At 32.3% G+C, this 24,905-nt stretch overlaps 1 long non-coding RNA gene across 2 annotated transcripts in view; it reads left to right on the plus strand.

Moving 5' to 3' along the window:
* The first annotated feature begins 231 nt into the window (after positions 1 to 231).
* Positions 232 to 24,905, plus strand: part of LOC139847719 (uncharacterized) — a 69,059-nt gene continuing 44,385 nt past the window's right edge. Inside the window, exons 1-4 of one of the 2 annotated variants that reach the window (XR_011759633.1) lie at positions 232 to 473; positions 1,637 to 1,733; positions 1,825 to 2,059; positions 2,755 to 2,827. This is a non-coding gene — a long non-coding RNA (uncharacterized lncRNA). The remainder of the gene's footprint in view (positions 474 to 1,636; positions 1,734 to 1,824; positions 2,060 to 2,754; positions 2,828 to 24,905) is intronic. The other variant, XR_011759634.1, reaches the window with a different exon arrangement.

Genomic DNA, 24,905 nt, shown 5'->3' on the forward strand with positions numbered 1-24,905 from the left:
TTAGTATTAAAATAATGCTATGAATAGTTAAAACATAGTTTTTATTGAATATATTTATAATAGAGAATACGTTTTCACTATTCACCAAATTATTTTAATACATAAGGGCAACTTCGTACTTTCACAACTCCATTTATTTACCCCTTCCTATCCCATCCTCCCTGGAAGCTTCTGACCATTTCTTGATTTCTTCTTTGATTTTCTATACTTATATTCATTCTCACAAAACCTTACTCTTTGCCCACTTAATCTCTGTACCACTCGCTCCATATTGTAGCCATTCTCGATCTCCACTTCTCCATTTTCTTACGGTTTTAGGCATCTCCGGGCAACCATCCCCGTCACAAACACCATCGTTGTCTCCGCCATCACTATCTCCGGTCAACCATCCCCGTCACAACCACCGGCGTTGTCTCCGCCGTCGTGTTTTTTTTCTTTATGTTCAAGCTGCCAAAATTGATGACGATGTGAAGGTATGTTTTAGTTCCTTATCTATGTAATGTGCTTATAGTATTGATTTTAATAATGTTACAAATATACATATTTGAGCACGATGAGTTCAGTTTTAACTATTAAAATTGGCATCATCTTAGTGTGATGTTCTTTTGTAGTTCCTTCTATATATGCCAAATTATCGAGTGTTAATTTGTTGGAATAGATGGAGATACTTAGTTCGGGTAAAATGGGTTGTTGTCGCCATGTAAAGTTTGTCGAGCTGCCATTTTTAATCAAGAATCTAATTATATTTGTTGACATACTAGCTGATAAACACCCCGGGCTGTGTGTGATTTGGTGTTTTATCAATTCATAAGTTTTAGGTAGAAACTTAATTTAACAATATCTCTCTGTAATTGTTACTCAAATTTTTATGTTTGTATATTCTGGTATACCTATATTTTAACTAAGATTTTACATGTTTTGTTAAATTTTTTATATGTTATGTATTATTCTACTTATCAATTATTTTCTCTAAATCCAAGGCTATTTAATAATCTTTCTTCAGCATAAAAGAGGCACATACTTACTGTTATGGTTCAGGTTTGACTTTAGCACTAGGGGCGAAATATATAAGAGGCAGGGCGGGGCACCCGCCCCAGTTGGATTTAAAAAAAAAATTACACTAAAAATTTTTTTTTTACCAAAAAATAAGATTTTTTTTAGTGTTCGCGAAAAATTTAATAAATTTTTATACCTGCCTCATCTGTGGCCGGGTTCAAATTCTATTACTGTTTAGCACTATAGTCATTGAGTTCGATACTTATATTTTGCATTACAATTTGATACTTATATTTTGCATTATCAATTTGTTACTTCATCCCTGGTATATGATGTATGCAGCATATACCCTCTAGATATTGACACATCGTTAACCAGTTGAATGTTGAAGTTCTTTCTACATTGGATTTAATATGTAGTTGAATGTTGAAGTTCTTTCTACATTGGATTTAATATGTGGTTTGTTTGGATTTTACTTTCAATGTTTTGGCTTTTACCTGCAATGTGGAATGTTCCAACAGATTGTTTATTCAATTTAGGTGAATTAAGCTTCTCTGTGTATATTGATGTACATATATTACAGTATATTGATGTACATATATTGTACCTCTTTACCGTTTTGTTTTTTGTGTATGGGTAGTTTTTTTCCTGAAGTATGCGCGTTGGAAATCTCAAAGATTTGGAAGCGCAAACACCGAGCAAAAAACAAAGCAAGTGATCAATATTGTCAACGTCAAGTATGTTTCCTACATCTAAACTGATTTCACATATATTTGATACAGATTTAGCATTAAATTTGGTGAACATTAATCTGTACTGCTTCCACAGGTTCCCTTTTGTAGTCACATGTATGGTTATATAGCTGATTTTACTCGGCTTGAAGATCTATTTCGAATTCCATTCAACATAATCCAGTATAAATGCTCTTAAAATGCACTAACGACATTGTCTCTCTCATCATGTGGAATGAACAAGCGATAAAATTTCGATGGTACTGGATATGAAGCAAGCGAAAAGCCATCAATCCTCGCTGTCAGTTCATGTTGGTCTCACATATACCTAGGTAAGTGTCATAAAACTTAGTTACATACATAGATAGTACAATCTATTGTACCTACTGTTGTTGCATTCTATTTAAATTGAATGTAGCACTTTGTTAACTGCATCAGCCATAAGTAGTCGTAGCATAAATCTCAAATCACAATGCTATATATCTCGCTTTGCTTACGTAACAGGTACATACTTCCGCCGCAATGCGCGGATGGCCTCATGCTTGTTGTAATAATTAAAAAATAAAAGAGTATACTGGACTTGAACACGTGACCATTTCGGTCAACAACTACCGATCTATACGGCTGAATCATCTTTCAATTCATAATTTATTTGACAAATGTAATATTTAATCCATAAACAAATCTGGAATAAAAAACAAAGTGTGAAAGACAAATTTGGCCAAACTTAATAATAAACCAAACCTGTAGTGCCAATACTAATATATTTTAGTTTGGTGTTTTCACTTTTGATACGAACAAGCGGTTGGCCCTCCACGCGTTGCTGCGGTTTTTTTTTTTAGGAAATAATGAAAAGATACGGGCATATGATAATTTTATAACATAAGTTCACATAAGTTTACTTAGTTTTAGGCATAGGAATACATAAGTTAACAGCTTACATAAGTTTACATAGGAATACATAAGTTTAGACACACGAATACATCAATTTATAGCAGTGCAAAAAGTGAATCAAAACGTGATACAGAAGGTGTAAAAGCTGAGAAGAGAGGTGATTCACAACATATTGCAAAAGGTGCTAAATCAGAGATTGTGGCCTGGTACGTTATTCCTTCTTTCTGTTCTTTTGCGGTTCAGTCACAAATAAACATAATACATAAGGAGATACATACAAACTAATCTCATTCCTAACTAAAATAGTAAAAATTGAGTGAAAACAAAATCTAAACTCTTGTCATTGACATCTTAGTATGCTACTTGTAACTTCGCATCTTATTCTTCACAAAAATGTGACAGTCATCATATAATATCATATCAGATAAATACCTAGAAAAATATGTCATCATTTAAAAAAATTATATAAATAATAATATTCATTAACCAACAGATAACTTAATCAGTCATCAAACATTATAGTAGTATGCTTTTATGTCTAATAACAACATTATCAAGTTAATAATATAACTTTGTCAATACAATAAACACAAATATATACCAGTATTGTAAAGTAAGATAGTTGGAAAAAAGAAAATAAACATACATACCAAGAAATTGCAGTTTCACCTTTTTATCGGCTTATTTGAACATCACCATTTCAAGTTGTTACTGAATGGCACATGAGACAGTTAGGTACTCAAACCTCAACATAACAAACGTACTGAAATGTTATTATCGACGTCTCTACAAAACAAATGTACTAAAACCTCAACATAACAAATGCACCAAATGTACATTTGTCATAACTGAAGCTTTAAGTACATATTAACACAACAAATATAGTAAAACCTAACCATTCCAAGTTATTATCTAACAGCATATGAAACAGATACATACTCTAGAAATTTATGGTAATGAGACAAAATTCATACATGTTTTTAAACCAAAAGGTTGATCCTCCTTTAAAAATGTTATAAATAGCTTCATTTTTTATTGAAGTATTCAAGCAACAATTCCTACAAAGGAAAAACATACACAGTTATAGCTGAACAAAATGTAGAATGACACGTGTAAACTGGACTTTCAAAGTCACACAATTTATATATACAAACTTACCTTTAATTAGATGAATACATAACGTTAGCAAAAAACAATGTGCTTGACTGATACCTACCGATGGAGTCTTCGTTTTCAGCCACACTAACTACATATAATCAAAAATATTATCAGAAGTAAGAAAATAACATCCCAAAACAATGAACATAAATATCTTAAGAGACTCACTATAGGCATCCAATTGTCGAGACCCTTCTGCAGCAGGCGTATAAGAGACCTTTTGTCACAGATTTTGACGTTTTAGCGCACGTCTATTACCTAACTGCTTATCGGAAAGACCAACATTGGTGAACATGAATGAATTGTAAGTTTGTGATAACATATCTATAAAGCCAGAACAAACAATAACATTGGTCACGATATCATTTGAGTTAGAAACATCGCCAACACCTCTACTGTCACGCGATTTACGTCTTTTGCAAGCTGTCCGAAAGATGAAGTATCAAAAATAGCAGATTTTGAAATAGACACATAATTTGTTGCTACATTCTCATCACACATAAACTCGACACCATCAGTTAACGGTCGCCTCTCACCACTTGCCATAACAAAGTCGATATTCAACAAACTTTAGGAAATAAAAACAAATACTGATAAAAATTTGATAGGTCAGATCATGTTGAGATTAGAAGAAAAGACAAGTTAGAATAAGATTCGGTAAAGATGAAGGAGACTCGGTATGAGAGAGAATTAATAAGATTTACATTCCACAGCTTCTAGAACTCATTTACAATGCAATGACTATCTAATTAGGACTATATAACTTCGGAGTCCTAACAATCTCCCCCTTAGTGTTAAGTGTGAACTTTATAATATAATCCTATTTAAAACATCTAAAGGAACTTTGTTCCTCTGAAGTGAACTTTGGATTTGAATCCTTTAAGATTCTCATATCTTCGTATGTTCACTCTTGTTTTGAGACGACTCTTCAATCTCGTGAGAATGTATTTGACAATCTCATTATCTTCAGTTGAATAGCAGTTATTGATCAGTCTCCATCTTAAGTATTTGAAGGCATACATCAACGTTCCGTCTGAGTATCTTCTGAAATCTGAGACTCTGATGAAGACCTTTGTATAGTGAGAATTGACAAATATAAACCCATATGGACAGTCACTTACTTCAAGTAAGGACATATATCTTAGCTCTTCAATCACTTGATTTGGCGGTTTGATTCCGAGCTTTTGTGTCCAGATTCTAACCCCATCTGAAAGTCGTGAACAGACATCCATCTCATGGAGTCAAGAATAAATCTGTAGACTGCCTTCATCGCAGTAGCATGATAAGTTGTTGCAGATTCATTCATGTCAATCAAGTAATTGTAGATGAAAAATAATGTCGTCCATCTTCAGTTTATCAAAATCCGCTTCTGAGAACTGATAATCCTCATCATCCATTCTTGTTACTTGAAACATCGGCATCTTTACTCCATCCTTATTAATCATTAAAACCTTATTAATGCTTTTGATCTCTGAATTTCGCTGTTCTTGAAGTTTATCTTCATTCTTCAATTTGAATTTGTCGCTAACACTCAGATAAGCTTTGAGATATTTCGGATTCTTATGATATTTCCATGCACCCAGAACACTCATTGATGCAGAAAGGACGAGATCAGAATCACCATAAATTCTATAAGCTTGTTGTTCAATGAAATGTGAACGAAGAATCATTTTCTCTTCATCCTCACTCAGTTGGAAATCAGCATTACGCTCAAGAACAATCTCTGCAATTTGAAATAGATCATTCAGATCAGGAGGAGTCGTAGTATCTTCCTTGCCATTAGAGAAAATCTCCTTTTCAAAGTGTATCCCAAATTCATCAGTTGGAGATGTCAAATTGACAAATTGATGTTCATTGAATTCATTGGCGACACTGGACGACCCTTTCAAAATATCTTCAATATTATCAGAATTTTGATTGCTCTCTTGAACTGACTTATTCTCTGATTGATCAGCTGAATCCATAATCATTAGCATCCCTGAGTCACCCTCTCTCTGACCTTCCGATTCATCTAGAAAACTCTCATATTGGATTTCCTCAATTTCATCACTTTCAGAATCAGATATATCAACAACATCGTGATCCTTATGTTGACTAGATGAACCATCTTTATGAGTTGATTTTTGAAAACCACTGGACCGATAACCACCTTGTCTATTCTCCCCCTCATGAAGATTGTAGGGATCGAAATCATCATGATCAGGCATGTGAATTGGTCCAGGTGACTTACATGGAGATAAAGGATATACTACTCTTGCTTTTTCAAGATAAATCATCATAGTCTCGCGAACTTCATCAAGATCAGTTCGTTTAGCAAACTCAGCAAGATATAGTTCCTCCACCTCATTATCAGAGAGATATCTTAATCCATATCTATTCGAAATCCGAGAAGGTGACCCAGTTGGTAAAACAACAGTGTAACCATGAACAACATCAGCACCAACTGTAGAAGGCGATGTTGGTGGAAGTGTTTGATTTGTCGTGAGGGCAGGTAAGGATAAACATGCGGTATTATTCTTATATGTGGGGCTGTACATACTACTAGTTAGATTTGTGATATCCCCTTCTGATGGAGGTTGGGTAACAACCGGAGTTGTCACCGGCGAAGTTTCTTTCGAAGCATCCACCTCCATGACTTTAGTCTCATGGGACTCTGATAAAGTAGTAGAACTACTCGTCAGTTTAGTTCTTGCAGAGATATTACTATCTCCGACTCCTGAAATCATTGATATACCATGAGGTGACACATCTCTTTCAGTTAACGACTCTTCCTCCAGACCCTGAGATTCAGAATCCGGAAGAGAAGTGGTTTGAACCAATGGATCACTTTCATGAACCAAGGGATCAGTCTGCTGGAAGTCTGATAAATATCCCGAAGGATTGTCATGTTGACTCGTTTCCATGGGACGCGGCAGATCTTCCTCATCAAGATAAGCCGGACCTCGAGACCCTGTTGTACGTTGAGGCACATGAGGATTTTCAGCCGATACGCAGGGTGCCTTTTCAAGACTTTTCGGCTCCCCTACGGCCGTTCTGGACTTCAATGATTGAGTTTCCTCAATCGATTGAGTCAACGCAGACTTTACAGTAGAGGAAGACTTTACTTCCTTAGATGCCAAAGCATCTTGCTGTGTAGGATTTATTATTAAGTCCTGTTTAGATTGGATGGGCTTATTGGTCTTTTTACCATCCGTACATTTAGCGCTCTTGCCTACCGAAGCTTGCGCTTCATTTAGTGTAGGGCTTACTGTTATTATTGGATGTGATACGGAAATGGGTGAGGGTGACCTAATAGGCTCTAGGTCTTGGTCCGTATCACCAACGATTGGAGTAACTATTTGGGGGACGATAGGTGTCAAAGTCCTAGATCTAGTTACTCGTTGAGTTGGCGGAGTTTGAATCATCCCATCGGGCATAAATCGAGTTCTCTTAGGAGAATGTTCAGGAGATGATTCAGTTGCTGAAGAATCGTTGTCACTGCTTACTTCGGGTGTTGTGGAAAGGGTTGGTTCAATCCTAGATGATCTAGGTTCCCTGATCCTCACGGGTTGAGCTTGGCGTGCTACTGATGTGTGCGAGGGGTAGTACGAAATAGATTATATTGTTTACTACGAAATACGACGAAATATTACACAAGTATTATTAATTTACGGATGGAATATACCTAAACCTTGCTACAACACTATAGGCAGTGTACCTAATCGTAGAGTAGCGTAGTTTTTAGTAAGTCCGGTTCATTCCACGGGGAGCTAGTGATTACGTACTATATTTTTAACAACTATATTTGTATAAATATATATAATTATATAAGTAGTAATATTATAAAAGGGGGGTTTTACCGTTTAATGACCGGTTTGTCGATTTTAAATAAAGCTCAAAGATAAATGACAATAATTAAAGTGCGTAAAATAAATAATGATAAATAAATGACGATAAATAAAATTACGAATAATAAAATGACAATAATTAAAAGTACGATGAGATATAAAATAACACAATTATGCTTATTAAACTTCCGCAATCATGATGTTTGACGTTTTGATTTTAATTTATTACTCTGGGTTAATTGTACTTTGTTCTGGATTATTTTATGACGACCCGAAAATTTCCGACCAAATTTAAACTTAATCTTTATATGGTTTCGATACGATAAGCAAAGTCTGTAATGTTGAGTCTCGAAAATTTTGAACTGTTTCATATATCTATTTGACCTTCGACTATTTCCGACGATTCACGAACCATTATATATATATATATATATATATATATATATATATATATATATATATATATATATATATATATATATATATATATATAACTTATATGAGTTAGTTTATTTGTGTAAATAAAATAATACATGACATTACTATAAATCTATCTATATATGAAAAGTATATGGAATATATATAATTTAGAATTTATTTAATAAACGCTTGTAGCACTCGTTTACCATCTTGATGATTATTAATCAAGTTAAAAACGAACTTATATGATTTTAAAATAAAAGGTGATTCGAAAATGAGTTATATAAGTTATAGGTTTATTAAAAGTATATTTAGGATCTAATTATTTAATTTTAAGACTTTTTATATTTTACTCATAAATGAGAGGGACGTTTGATGTAATTTTTATTTATCAAATTAATGATTGAATTTTATACCATAATGACCAAGATAAATAATTATAGTTAATTTAAAAATATGGGATTTTTCTGAACACTTTTATCCGCTACTAATTTCGCAAAATACACGGTCCATGAAAACTGTCGGTAGGATATATGGCTTGTTACTATTAGGGTAGTCAATCGCACGTTTCTTAAATTTTAATTTATATTATAATTATAATTTATATTATATCATTATTATTAATTATTAAATTACATGTATTCCTGGTTGCAGTCAGTACCCGTGAATTGATTTAACATAAAGGATTGAATAAGATTGGTGTTTGTTACTTGTTACTATCAATCCACCCACTGTACTTAGCTTACATATTTAATATATATATATATATATATATATATATATATATATATATATATATATATATATATATATATATATATATAAAAGAGCTACATATTCATAGATAGGAAAACACAAAACTAACTCATTTGCTTCACCATCTACGAACACACATCTCCCTCTCTTTTCTATCTTTTACATATCTACACATATATATACATAGTTTATAAACACGATCATGTTTTGTTCCCTGGGAACCCACGACATCACCACCATGTTCAAGACCCAAATTATCACCTTAAACCAATTCACCACCTTTGTTTTCTGTTTTATATCGCAAACGCCACCACCACCTACAACTTCTCACAACTACTGCTTAATATCTTTTCCGTTTTAAACATAAGTCGACCACTTGCATCATATAAACCCACCAGCCTCGAACCCATCATAATACTACTTCACTATCGAACCTCATTTACGTTTTACTATTGGATCATCACTTTCATTATTCCTTAACCATCGATAAAACCCAAACCCATCACCTTTGAGTTTTATTGAACCCACTTGTTCTGTTGTCCGCCTTTTTGTTTACTACTACCTTCACCACCTGCGTACACCATATAATCATCACCACACTAAATCGTTCAAATCATCACCGTAAACATCACCATAACCGCCACAAACAATCAACCAAAAACTACTGCTATTACTCGCATGTTCACCCAAACATAACACATACTAGAAAAATGGAAGTCGCCATCTATACAATACATTATATTTTAAAAAAATTGATGCGTTTTTTTTAGTTTGTGGCCGACAAATCATGAACATATAACCCCACTAGAGTTGTTAAAGATATTTTATGATAATAAACTTAGGTGGATTGACATATTACGTTTCCTGTATAATCCAAAATTATTAATTAACTTTGGTTAGTGGATTTTATTTCTAAATTGGATCGAGTAGGCTGGACCGTGCGAGTATAGTGGATCTTTACAGCTCACTACACATTCATTTCAAGACCACACAATCAATATTATATAATGCATGATAAAATATTAGTGGGATGATAGTGATTATTGTGGGGACACTAGAGAATAACGAATCCTAAGAGGAAGGATTAACGAGCCAGCAATTTTCCCCATGATTTGAGCCGTATAATTTTGTTTAGGTAGCGGCTTTTGGTGTTACTTGTCAGGCCATCAACTTAAATAATCGAGCATGCCTTTTTTTTAGCACTTGGGCTTGTTGTTGGACTAGCTCCATGATTAGGCTTGAAACCTAAATGTAGTTAGATGAAATATAAAGAATATGATCATGATAATTATGATTCTATGATGTAAGATCGTGTTAAGGATGACTAATTCACAGGTGTTGATGATTCGGATAGGATAAATGGGATGATGATTCATGATGAAATAGATGATAAGATTGGTGAAGATAATGGGGATGGTGATAGGGATGATATGATGATGAAATTATTTAAGTACATGCGTTTTGTTTTTTGGTTCTCTGCAATTCGGTTACACCCTGGCAAACGAAATAATACAACCATGAAATCCTAAAGTCTAAAAGGGCTCAGTAATTAATATTGGGCTGTTGTTGGGCCGTGTCCCATTTTGTGTTATTGGACCGAAATGAAAATAAATGGTAAATAGTTTTAGCTGGGAGGATAGACAGCAAAGTAGCAACAGCGGAGTGGTTAGTGGTGTTTTCGGGTTCACGGAACGTCGCGGGTTCAAACCCGGACTTGGGCATATTTTTTTTAGCGCTACTTCTATTGAGGTAGTATTTTCATTAATATTATTAGTATTATTAGTTATATTTATTATTATTATTATTATTATTATTATTATTATTATTATTATTATTATTATTATTATTATTATTATTATTACTATTATTATTATTATTATTATTATTATGAACATAAGTATTATTATTATTAAAAATTATTATCATTATTACTATTATCATTATTTTATTACCAGTATTATTATAATTATTATTTTTACAACAAATAAATATTATGTATATAAAATTATACTTATAATAATATTACATATTATAAACATATTTTTTTTTATAAATATTCATATATAATAAATGATGTATTTTTAATCATATATAAATATTAATATAACTAATTAAACATTTATCATTTTAAAGATACATACAAATTAAATATATATATTATATAATTTAAGATATAATAAATTTGTTCGATTACAAATATATGTGTTAATATATATAAATGATATAGGTTCGTGAATCCGAAGCCAACCTTGCACTTGTCCAATGACGTCATATGTATTTTTACTACAAAATACAGTATAGTGAGTTTCATTTGCTCCCTTTTACTCTTTACGTTTTTGGGCTGAGAATACATGCAAATGCTTTATTAACTATTTTACAATATTTGTATGCGTGAGTTTCATTTGCTCCTTTTTACTCTTTACATTTTTGGGACTGAGAATACATGCAAATGCTTTATTAACTGTTTTACAATAATTATATGCGTGAGTTTCATTTGCTCCCTTTTACTCTTTACGTTTTTGGGCTGAGAATACATGCAAATGCTTTATTAACTATTTTACAATATTTGTATGCGTGAGTTTCATTTGCTCCCTTTTACTCTTTACATTTTTGGGACTGAGAATACATGCAAATGCTTTATTAACTGTTTTACAATAATTATATGCGTGAGTTTCATTTGCTCCCTTTTACTCTTTACGTTTTTGGGCTGAGAATAAATGCAAATGCTTTATTAACTATTTTACAATATTTGTATGCGTGAGTTTCATTTGCTCCCTTTTACTCTTTACATTTTTGGGACTGAGAATACATGCAAATGCTTTATTAACTGTTTTACAATAATTATATGCGTGAGTTTCATTCCCTTTTTACTCATTACATTTTTGGGCTGAGAATATATGCGCAATTTTTATAAATGTTTTTACGAAATAGACACAAGTAATCAAAACTACATTATATGGTTGAATGATCGAAATCGAATATGCCCCTTTTTATTAAGTCTGGTAATCTAAGAATTAGGGAACAGACACCCTAATTGACGCGAACTCTAAAGATAGATCTATCGGGCCCAACAAGCCCCATCCAAAGTACCGGATGCTTTAGTACTTCGAAATTTATATCATGTCCGAAGGAGGATCCCGGAATGATGGGGATATTCTTATATGCATCTTGTTAATGTCGGTTACCAGGTGTTCAATCCATATGAATGATTTTTATCTCTATGTATGAGATGTGTATTGAAATATGAAATCTTGTGGTCTATTAAAATGATGGAAATTATTATTTATGTTAAACTAATGAACTCACCAACCTTTTGGTTGACACTTGAAAGCATGTTTATTCTCAGGTATGAAAGAAATCTTCCGCTGTGCATTTGCTCATATTAGAGATATTACTTGGAGTCATTCATGACATATTTCAAAAGACGTTGCATTCGAGTCGTTGAGTTCATCAAGAATATTATTAAGTCAATTATATTTGGATATATTATGAAATGATATGCATGTCTGTCAACTGTCGTTGTAACAAAAGTTTGTCTTTTAAAAACGAATGCAATGTTTGTAAAAATGTATCATATAGAGGTCAAATACCTCGCGATGTAATCAACTGTTGTGAATCGTTTGTAATCGATATGGACTTCGTACGGATGGATTAGGACGGGTCTTCACAGTTGGTATCAGAGCGGTGGTCTTAGCGAACCAGGTCTGCATTAGTGTGTCTAATTGATAAGTCGAAAGGATGCATTAGTGAGTCTGGACTTCGACCGTGTCTGCATGTCAAAAGTTTTGCTTATCATTCCGTGTCAAAAATTATTGCTTATCATCCTTAAAGTGTAGACACGTCTTACTGCCTCTATTGCATAGACAGTGTATAGATAAATTCATATCTTAGCATATCTGTTACTGTAGACTTTGTCTGACAACTTTCGTAGATTCCTCCGTAAATTATGGAATTTTAGTATTATATATGCATAAGTAAATTATGTATTGTAGGGTACTAATCTACATCCTATAATCTATTTCCTATAAAAAAAAATCCTTCATCTGATTGTATGAGATGAATCCCTCAACCAGTTCGAGTCCCTCAGATTTCGATAGCTATTCCGCTAGTTATTCCGACAGCTATTCTGACATGGATTTTCACTCGAGCTCTGAAAGCAGTGTAACCAGAATGAGTCAACCAATTAGCCATCATTTATTCTAGATGAATTGGAGATGGGTTCGTAGTCGACTTAATCAATGGAGACGCGAAGAAGGCGATCCTTTTCACCAACCGAATTTATGTCTTGGCGATGAACCTGAAGCACTTATCAGCGAACCAGTCCGAAACGCCATATTTACCCTCAATTCCAGGATATCTCGCAATGATTGTATGATATCCCAAAATTCCCAACCTTATTCATCCGCTTGTTTCAACCGACAATCATCCCGGTGTAATAGAAGAAGTCAACGAGCTTCGCGCTTGAGTAATCAATCTAGAAAATATGGTGCAAAACGTACCAGCTTCAGCAACGTCACCGGCACCAACAGTACCACCAACATCAATACCAGTACCATCAACAATCCATGCCTTAACATCTCATTCCGTACCTCGAGTATAATCATCGTTCTACGTATCGTTCTACATCAATTATCTTCGTTCTTCATGACGATTAAGTAATCTCTAATGTTTTAAAAATTATGTACTCTAATTCTAACTGAAAAGCAAATGAGCTTAATGTCATATTAACTCATTTAAATCTATGAATACATCTGAAGAAAATATATATGTAAATATGTTTTCATAAAGATTGTAATTAAAAATTCTCTTGTACAAAATGTTAATGGTGAAAATATTTTAACGGGTAGGTAATACCCGAGGAATATTTAAATTTCACATTAATAAGTTACATTGTACGTTCTTCGAATCTATTTCAACAGTCATATACTATCCTACTTACATCCACCTATATACAAATCCGTTCACCACAGAATAACCATATTCATCTGATTTCATATTTGGATTTTGATTTATCATAATCCAACAAGTGGCATAATGAAGAAAACATTGGACAAAATAAAATTTGTTAGAAACAAACAAATTAACTATGAGAAATTTTGTTAAGAATCCACGCTAACTGTTTCCAGCTAACTGTTCCTAGATAACTGATTACATTTTATTTATCGCAGTTTATTTATCGCAATTTAATTATCGCAATTTTATTTATCGTCATTTAATTTCTGTTATTTACTTTACGCACTTTATTTATCGTCATTTAAATTCTGTTATTTATTTTTACGCACATTAAATGTAGGGACACGTATACAAGGTTTTGACATATCATATCGACCCATCTATATATATTATTTGGAATAATCATAGACACTCTATATGCAGTAATGCGGGAGTTAGCTATACAGGGTTGAGGTTGATTCTACAATAATATATATAGTTTGAGTTGTGATCGAGTCTGAGACATGTACACGGGTCACGATACGTATTAATTAATTCGAATATTATATAGTAAACTATATATGAATTATTATTTGTACACTGCTAACTGTGGACTATCAACTGAAGACTATCAATATTGGACAATTAAAATGAATTAAAATATTGACTATAACATAGGAAACTAAACAATTCTTCAAGTTGCCACTTGATTTCATCTTAAACCTCATTTGTATCTTGATGATTACGATCTGCATTCAAACCTATCATAATTCCTGAAAACACCTCAAACGAGAGGATGAACCAACCGAACTTCATCTACGGAAGGAAAAATTTACGCATATGGTTATGCACCTGAGAAACTCTCGGCAACTGAGTAAAAGTTTAACACGTAGCCGCGTCAGATCCTTTGGCATTTATTAGCAAAAATAACTTTGCGATCACCTTTCAAGGTAGCCAATTTTGTCACAGCTCCAACAAGTCAACTTCGACTTTTCATTCGAAGTAGCCTTACTATAAATCCTGATATATACGATTACCCTTTTGTTACTGGAGAATTCTTTTATATTCCACCATATTACCAGCAGACGTACCAGCAACCTCGTTGCTTCTTGGCTTAAATCTCTCTGATAAATCATTATATTTATTCATTGAAATCCTATCATATACTCGTCCGCATCTTGTAACGAGAACTGCCATACCAATTACCGGGAATCAGCAATCTGTACTTTGAAAACTCACAGCATATCTACATCAACAGTTATATGTATGACATTTATCTCTTAGAATTATGATCCTTCATTCTGAAATTCTGAAAAGTACCCAGCCTACGAATCAATACATTGAACTATGAAAAAGCTGAATGAAGCAACAGAAACTGTAGGCAACCGTAAACGACCTTAAATCATCGGAAGTTTGATGATAAAGAATAATATGTTGAAAAAGCTCAGGAATGTTGGAACTGGAAAACGGATAGAGTTAACCATGAAGGAGACCAAGGACAAATACAAGGACCATACCCTATATTCAAAGAATCCAGATAATTCTGGATCCGTTGAAATCTTTAGAGAATATCTTGCTCCGAAGTCATGTTAAAATTTTACGGAAAATCTTTCTCTATCAACCATCGAACTTAGAAATTCCAAAATATCATCATCAATATCTTCGATATTTCTGAGGATATTTTCATAAATATTCTCGTCCGAAATTATATACCTCATCGTGCTTTCTGTGTATCATTATATTGGAAACATTCAATAGAAAATCTAGTACCGAAAAGCGGATTATGCGAAACTATGAAAGAAGCCGTGGACAAATCACAAAGAATAAGTTTGACTTCAAAGAATATAAATGATTCTGTTTCTGATGAAATCTTTAGCGAATATCTTGCTTCCGAATCTAAACCCTTACGGATAAATCTTCTTCATCATACTTCGATATTAGAAATTTCAAGATATCATCGTATCTTTCATTATAAATATTCTCCATATTTCTGAAGATATTTTTATAATTACTCTTATCTGAAATCATTAATCTTTTCGTGCTATCAGTGTTACATCATATAGAAACTGTTAGTTTCTATATTCTGTAAACTTTCGAGCATAAAATATGAATGTTTTTGAAGTAGTGTTGGGAACTGATGCATGAGTTAGCATAATATAATGACACTTGATCACCGTGATTATATTACAGTAAGTCATGCTGAGTTTCTAATGAGACGTGATGATTCACAGATCATAACGTCATCACGTGCCATGTGACATAACTCTTTCATTCTGCGTAATTTCTGAACATATCAAAAATATATATTCTTGATAGTTCTATACTCAGTGATTCTGATAATTTGACAAATAAAATCGTGCTAATACCTTCTTTCTTATTTAGAACATGATGTTTATCCGAAATTTCATACTTACGAATTCTGGGCCATTATTCGCTTGATTTAGAATCGGGAAGAGAAAACAAAAGCATGAAGCTCTGAAATAGGAATGGGGTATAAATCGCAGCAAATAAGAGAGAAAGTATAGGAATGGTGAGAATATGGAACGGAAGAAGTTTAATTTATAATGGAAATATCAGACAAAGTAATCGAGGCAGGTCATCGTATTTAATTATAGAGATCTTAATTTCCTTACTCGCCGAGGAATCAAATCTTTTAGAATTCGAAGATTTTCTTTAAATTCCTTGAATTCCAGAATTCAACCCTGACCCTGTCAAAAGTTAAGACGAATCTTTACTTTTCCTATTTCAATCTTTTGCGATAGCTTCACTCATACGCTTCAAGTAACCGAATCGTTTTATCTATATTAATCAATAATGATAAAACTCTATTTATCAACTCATATTCGTTATGAAAACCTTTTTATTGTTAGCCATGACCACCTCACTCAAATTTCGGGACGAAATTTCTTTAACGGGTAGGTACTGTGACGACCCGGAAATTTCCGACCAAATTTAAACTTAATCTTTATATGGTTTCGATACGATAAGCAAAGTCTGTAATGTTGAGTCTCGAAAATTTTGAACTGTTTCATATATCTATTTGACCTTCGACTATTTCCGACGATTCACGAACCACTATCTGTGTGTATATATATATATATATATATATATATATATATATATATATATATATATATATATATATATAACTTATATGAGTTAGTTTATTTGTGTAAATAAAATAATACATGACATTACTATAAATCTATCTATATATGAAAAGTATATGGAATATATATAATTTAGAATTTATTTAATAAACGCTTGTAGCACTCGTTTACCATCTTGATGATTATTAATCAAGTTAAAAACGAACTTATATGATTTTAAAATAAAAGGTGATTCGAAAATGAGTTATATAAGTTATAGGTTTATTAAAAGTATATTTAGGATCTAATTATTTAATTTTAAGACTTTTTATATTTTACTCATAAATGAGAGGGACGTTTGATGTAATTTTTATTTATCAAATTAATGATTGAATTTTATACCATAATGATCAAGATAAATAATTATAGTTAATTTAGAAATATGGGATTTTTCTGAACACTTTTATCCGCTACTAATTTCGCAAAATACACGGTCCATGAAAACTGTCGGTAGGATATATGGCTTGTTACTATTAGGGTAGTCAATCGCACGTTTCTTAAATTTTAATTTATATTATAATTTATATTATATCATTATTATTAATTATTAAATTACATGTATTCCTGGTTGCAGTCAGTACCCGTGAATTGATTTAACATAAAGGATTGAATAAGATTGGTGTTTGTTACTTGTTACTATCAATCCACCCACTGTACTTAGCTTACATATTTAAAATATATATATATATATATATATATATATATATATATATATATATATATATATATATATATATATATATATATATATATATATATAAGAGCTACATATTCATAGATAGGAAAACACAAAACTAACTCATTTGCTTCACCATCCACGAACACACATCTCCCTCTCTTTTCTATCTTTTACATATCTACACATATATATACATAGTTTATAAACACGATCATGTTTTGTTCCCTGGGAACCCACGACATCACCACCATGTTCAAGACCCAAATTATCACCTTAAACCAATTCACCACCTTTGTTTTCTGTTTTATATCGCAAACGCCACCACCACCTACAACTTCTCACAACTACTGCTTAATATCTTTTCCGTTTTAAACATAAGTCGACCACTTGCATCATATAAACCCACCAGCCTCGAACCCATCATAATACTACTTCACTATCGAACCACATTTACGTTTTACTATTGGATCATCACTTTCATTATTCCTTAACCATCGATAAAACCCAAACCCATCACCTTTGAGTTTTATTGAACCCACTTGTTCTGTTGTCCGCCTTTTTGTTTACTACTACCTTCACCACCTGCGTACACCATATAATCATCACCACACTAAATCGTTCAAATCATCACCGTAAACATCACCATAACCGCCACAAACAATCAACCAAAAACTACTGCTATTACTCGCATGTTCACCCAAACATAACACATACTAGAAAAATGGAAGTCGCCATCTATACAATACATTATATTTTAAAAAAATTGATGATGCGTTTTTTTTTAGTTTGTGGCCGACAAATCATGAACATATAACCCCACTAGAGTTGTTAAAGATATTTTATGATAATAAACTTAGGTGGATTGACATATTACGTTTCCTGTATAATCCAAAATTATTAATTAACTTTGGTTAGTGGATTTTATTTCTAAATTGGATCGAGTAGGCTGGACCGTGCGAGTATAGTGGATCTTTACAGCTCACTACACATTCATTTCAAGACCACACAATCAATATTATATAATGCATGATAAAATATTAGTGGGATGATAGTGATTATTGTGGGGACACTAGAGAATAACGAATCCTAAGAGGAAGGATTAACGAGCCAGCAATTTTCCCCATGATTTGAGCCGTATAATTTTGTTTAGGTAGCGGCTTTTGGTGTTACTTGTCAGGCCATCAACTTAAATAATCGAGCATGCCTTTTTTTTAGCACTTGGGCTTGTTGTTGGACTAGCTCCATGATTAGGCTTGAAACCTAAATGTAGTTAGATGAAATATAAAGAATATGATCATGATAATTATGATTCTATGATGTAAGATCGTGTTAAGGATGACTAATTCACAGGTGTTGATGATTCGGATAGGATAAATGGGATGATGATTCATGATGAAATAGATGATAAGATTGGTGAAGATAATGGGGATGGTGATAGGGATGATATGATGATGAAATTATTTAAGTACATGCGTTTTGTTTTTTGGTTCTCTGCAATTCGGTTACACCCTGGCAAACGAAATAATACAACCATGAAATCCTAAAGTCTAAAAGGGCTCAGTAATTAATATTGGGCTGTTGTTGGGCCGTGTCCCATTTTGTGTTATTGGACCGAAATGAAAATAAATGGTAAATAGTTTTAGCTGGGAGGATAGACAGCAAAGTAGCAACAGCGGAGTGGTTAGTGGTGTTTTCGGGTTCACGGGACGTCGCGGGTTCAAACCCGGACTTGGGCATATTTTTTTTAGCGCTACTTCTATTGAGGTAGTATTTTCATTAATATTATTAGTATTATTAATTATATTTATTATTATTATTATTATTATTATTATTATTATTATTATTATTATTATTATTATTATTATTATTATTATGAACATAAGTATTATTATTATTAAAAATTATTATCATTATTACTATTATCATTATTTTATTACCAGTATTATTATAATTATTATTTTTACAACAAATAAATATTATGTATATAAAATTATACTTATAATAATATTACATATTATAAACATATTTTTTTTATAAATATTCATATATAATAAATGATGTATTTTTAATCATATATAAATATTAATATAACTAATTAAACATTTGTCATTTTAAAGATACATACAAATTAAATATATATATATATATTATATAATTTAAGATATAATAAATTTGTTCGATTACAAATATATGTGTTAATATATATAAATGATATAGGTTCGTGAATCCGAAGCCAACCTTGCACTTGTCCAATGACGTCATATGTATTTTTACTACAAAATACAGTATAGTGAGTTTCATTTGCTCCCTTTTACTCTTTACGTTTTTGGGCTGAGAATACATGCAAATGCTTTATTAACTATTTTACAATATTTGTATGCGTGAGTTTCATTTGCTCCTTTTTACTCTTTACATTTTTGGGACTGAGAATACATGCAAATGCTTTATTAACTGTTTTACAATAATTATATGCGTGAGTTTCATTTGCTCCCTTTTACTCTTTACGTTTTTGGGCTGAGAATATATGCAAATGCTTTATTAACTATTTTACAATATTTGTATGCGTGAGTTTCATTTGCTCCCTTTTACTCTTTACATTTTTGGGACTGAGAATACATGCAAATGCTTTATTAACTGTTTTACAATAATTATATGCGTGAGTTTCATTTGCTCCCTTTTACTCTTTACGTTTTTGGGCTGAGAATACATGCAAATGCTTTATTAACTATTTTACAATATTTGTATGCGTGAGTTTCATTTGTTCCCTTTTACTCTTTACATTTTTGGGACTGAGAATACATGCAAATGCTTTATTAACTGTTTTACAATAATTATATGCGTGAGTTTCATTCCCTTTTTACTCATTACATTTTTGGGCTGAGAATACATGCGCAATTTTTATAAATATTTTTACGAAATAGACACAAGTAATCAAAACTACATTATATGGTTGAATGATCGAAATCGAATATGCCCCTTTTTATTAAGTCTGGTAATCTAAGAATTAGGGAACAGACACCCTAATTGACGCGAACTCTAAAGATAGATCTATCGGGCCCAACAAGCCCCATCCAAAGTACCGGATGCTTTAGTACTTCGAAATTTATATCATGTCCGAAGGAGGATCCCGGAATGATGGGGATATTCTTATATGCATCTTGTTAATGTCGGTTACCAGGTGTTCAATCCATATGAATGATTTTTATCTCTATGTATGGGATGTGTATTGAAATATGAAATCTTGTGGTCTATTAAAATGATGAAAATGATTATTTATGTTAAACTAATGAACTCACCAACCTTTTGGTTGACACTTGAAAGCATGTTTATTCTCAGGTACGAAAGAAATCTTCCGCTGTGCATTTGCTCATATTAGAGATATTACTTGGAGTCATTCATGACATATTTCAAAAGACGTTGCATTCGAGTCGTTGAGTTCATCAAGAATATTATTAAGTCAATTATATTTAGATATATTATGAAATGATATGCATGTCTGTCAACTGTCGTTGTAACAAAAGTTTGTCTTTTAAAAACGAATGCAATGTTTGTAAAAATGTATCATATAGAGGTCAAATATCTCGCGATGTAATCAACTGTTGTGAATCGTTTGTAATCGATATGGACTTCGTCCGGATGGATTAGGACGGGTCTTCACATATTTGAAATCTATCTGGTTTTTTTTCATAATAGTTCATCGGTCATAATTATAAAATGCTCGTCAAATTAACCTTATTTCCGAAGTCAAATATTCCAACTAATTAGGGATTCGAACTGTAATAAGGTTTTAATATTTTGTTTAATGATTACACCAGGTTATCGACTGCGTATAATTCAAGTTTTTAATACTTTGTTAACAATTACACCAATTACCTTTGTATGTAATCCACCCCTGTTATAATTAGTCCTTAATACATTAATTTATTCACTTGGCCATAATGAATAATAAATTACCCAATCCAATTGATTAAATTAAATGACTTGGAAAAGATGTCGTATAAACGTCACTAAATATGACATGCATAATCATTTAATAATTATCAGATTAGCTAATTTGAAGATAGGTTCGACAAATTCCAATGAGTTTTCATTCAATTAGACAATACGCCCCATCTATTAATAGTCCATAGTCCAATGTTCACAAGTGTCGGTCTTTTGTCCAAACCCAAATTATGGTACAAAATCCAATAACTCCATTTTAATATTCAGTCCAACATCACGATTATTTCGGCTCAAATAAGCATAATAATAACTTAGTTACGAGACATTAATTTAAAAAGGAAGAACATAGCTTAAAGTGGTGATTAATCGCGTAGCGTTACACGGACAGAGTTTCGATTTAAAACCCGTAAAACATTTCTTACAATAACCTTATTATTATTAACTTAAATTAAAATTAAAATTATAATATAAATATAAATTATAAATATAGAAAGAAAGAAAATATTGAATTAATCAATCTGGTGTACGTTGATCGAGCAGAATTCGTTGGCTTTTATAGGCATTTTGGGACCAGGCAGCTCCGCGATTGCGATGATTTATAGGCTAAGTGCTCCGCGATTGCGGAGGTCAGGAATCCAGCTCATTCATTGAATTTCAAACGTGGGCTGCTGTGAATATTATAATATATATAATATATATATAATTATTTATATACTATATTATATTCTTGTGCATAGTTAACTTGTAATTTTAGCTTCGTTGAGTCGTACGTTGATAGTTGGTTCATGTCTCGGTTCCGAATTTCCGAACGCCTTTTCGTATGATTTAATATCTTGTACTTTACGTTCCGCATCTTGCACTTTTGTCAATTTTTAGACGTTATTCTTTGATAAATTAAACCACTTGGAGTGTAACTTGTACGTTTGAGTATTTTGGACATTTTCGTCTTTCAAGTCTTCGTTTTCGTCTTTAAATCTTCATTTTCGAGCGGTTTGCGTCTTTCGTTTTCGCACTTATTTATTTAAACGATTACAACTTAAAAATAGAATAATTACAACTAAAAACTTTACATATTGGGATGATATTGCGACTAAATATATGTTCATTTAGAGCACTATCAAATATCCCCACACTTGAGCGTTGCTTGTCCTCAAGCAATACAGAACTTGAAATTATATCACACTTCACTCGAATAACTTTTTTTATTCTCACACTTTATACATCAGTGATTTTGATACGGCGGTATAAACAATGATAGTAACGATGTGTTTACAGTCCCACATGACTATAAAAATTTAGATCCTTTAAGGAAATTGGATCTTTATGAAAACATTTGATCTTTTGAAAATTCATTCTAGCTTTTACCCTAGACGAGTTTTTCGGAAGAACCCTTCACCGGTGTTTGCAAAATGTTTTTGTGGGTTGCGTGAGTTTCAGATTTTAAAATTTTAGCTCAAAACTTGCGGTTTTGTGTCACCCACTTGCTAACCTTGTATTAGGAAAGCACACGTTCAGTTTACTTGCTCCGTATATTACCTTTCTGTAAACTACCGTCCGGTTGTAAAGGAAAGCGATGCACAAGCAACTGTTAAGGCAATGTCTAATGACATGCAGATGTTCATGGTCCACAACGTGTCGGATGCAATTACTATCCTTTGTAGGAGCAATAGCAAAGATCACCCTATAGTTTTTTCGGTCTGGCACAAGGTCTTGTCTTCGACCATGCTATGCAACCACCGTTTTTACGGTTGACACCCAATTTGGTTCAGGTGACCTAATGAATTCCAGGTGAATTCCTAGGATTTTACTTTCAATGGTAATGAACGCATTGAAAATAGGTTTTCAGAAAACAAATCGGTTTTAATTTGATCAAAATATTTTCTCGTTCAAGCTCGAGTTTAGATATCATTTAATTCCATGAGTTTGTAATTCTCAATCTTTAAGGTCAATCTCAAGGATTGAGTAATATCAGGCTCAAAAGTTGATTTTTAATCTTTAAGGAGATTATCCTTTTCTGGGGGTCTGATTCATCAGTCTTATCAAGCTAATTTGCACGTCGCCCTCCCCATTTTACGAGACAGATCCTCTCATGGTTAGGATAAGTCTGACCACTTGGCGACCCTGTTTAATGCTGAGGTCCGTGGATTTCCTGCTGATTTTAGAGATGACTTTTCTAGATTTTTCGTCAACCTACAGCTGGTCTGGACGACAACTTCCTGACCTAAATCAAGAAGCGCGTATCTTTTTCAGAAGAATTTACTTCCTTTTAATGATGGAACTGATTCATCGTGTAGATCCATCTTTCTTTCAAATATATTACAGTAAATCGGGTAAAACTGATTAGTTTAGTCCAAAGCAAAAGTACCTGCAATAATCTGTACCAAATATGTGATATGTGTTTTAAAGAACTTGGAAAATTCTTTTCACACTTAGCTTTTATTTATTCTTTTCTTTGCCTTTTTATTCTCTTCTATTCAATTTTAAATGAATTCAAGCGTTTTGGGTTGTTTCTTAATTTATGTTCTCTCCGAGGTAACAATAATTTCGGTATTATCACCTAATTTTATCGTTCATAAATATGTATAAACATGATTTTGAGTTCATTTAGTTGAAAATTTTTCAAATTTTCACCAAATTTGGCAATTAAACTAAGTGTAAATTCGAGAGAATTTATAATCCTTCCCCACACTAGAGATCATGCAATGCCCTCATTTGCATGAAATCATACTATAATTATAAATTCGTGAAGGTGATTAGTGTAGAAAAGTGATTAAAAATACCGAGTTTGAAAACATATTGTATTATATCACATTTGATATTTTACGTCTAGTCGTTAAAATTAGTAACTTTTGCTGAACTTAATGCCAGTCTTTGAAAGTGCGTTGTTTTACCCTGTTTTGCATATAACATAAAATACAAACATATATATACATATTTTTGAAGTTTGGTATATAACCCCACGTTCATATAATATTTTTGGCATACTTTAGATCAATAAAATTAAAATAATGATAACAAAATTTTTTCGCCCCGTCCTTGGGTAAAGCAATTTCGGTTCTATGACCTAGTGTTTAACTCACGACGAATTTTAGAAATCATTTTTTTAAACTTAATGAAGTTAAGTAAATTTTATTTTTAAATTCACACAAAACTTAAATTTAAAAATGCATATTAATTTCATATAAAACCTACAAAACAAAAAAAATTCAGAATGGGGAGAGAAAACTAGTTCTTTAGTGTCTGCTAGTGGAAAAGACCAATCAGATTCCATTCTCGGAACTACACGAGAACATAACAACTAACTCTAGACAGCGTTTTCTTTTTAGAACATTTGAATCTCCTCACACTTAGGTAGCTGTGGTGTCAAAATTGTGATTAACTTCATTGTCAATTTCTCTTGGACCATAATCAACTTGCATAT

Source organism: Rutidosis leptorrhynchoides, chromosome 5 (genome assembly GCF_046630445.1).
Source record: "Rutidosis leptorrhynchoides isolate AG116_Rl617_1_P2 chromosome 5, CSIRO_AGI_Rlap_v1, whole genome shotgun sequence".
Taxonomy (NCBI): Eukaryota; Viridiplantae; Streptophyta; class Magnoliopsida; order Asterales; family Asteraceae; genus Rutidosis; species Rutidosis leptorrhynchoides.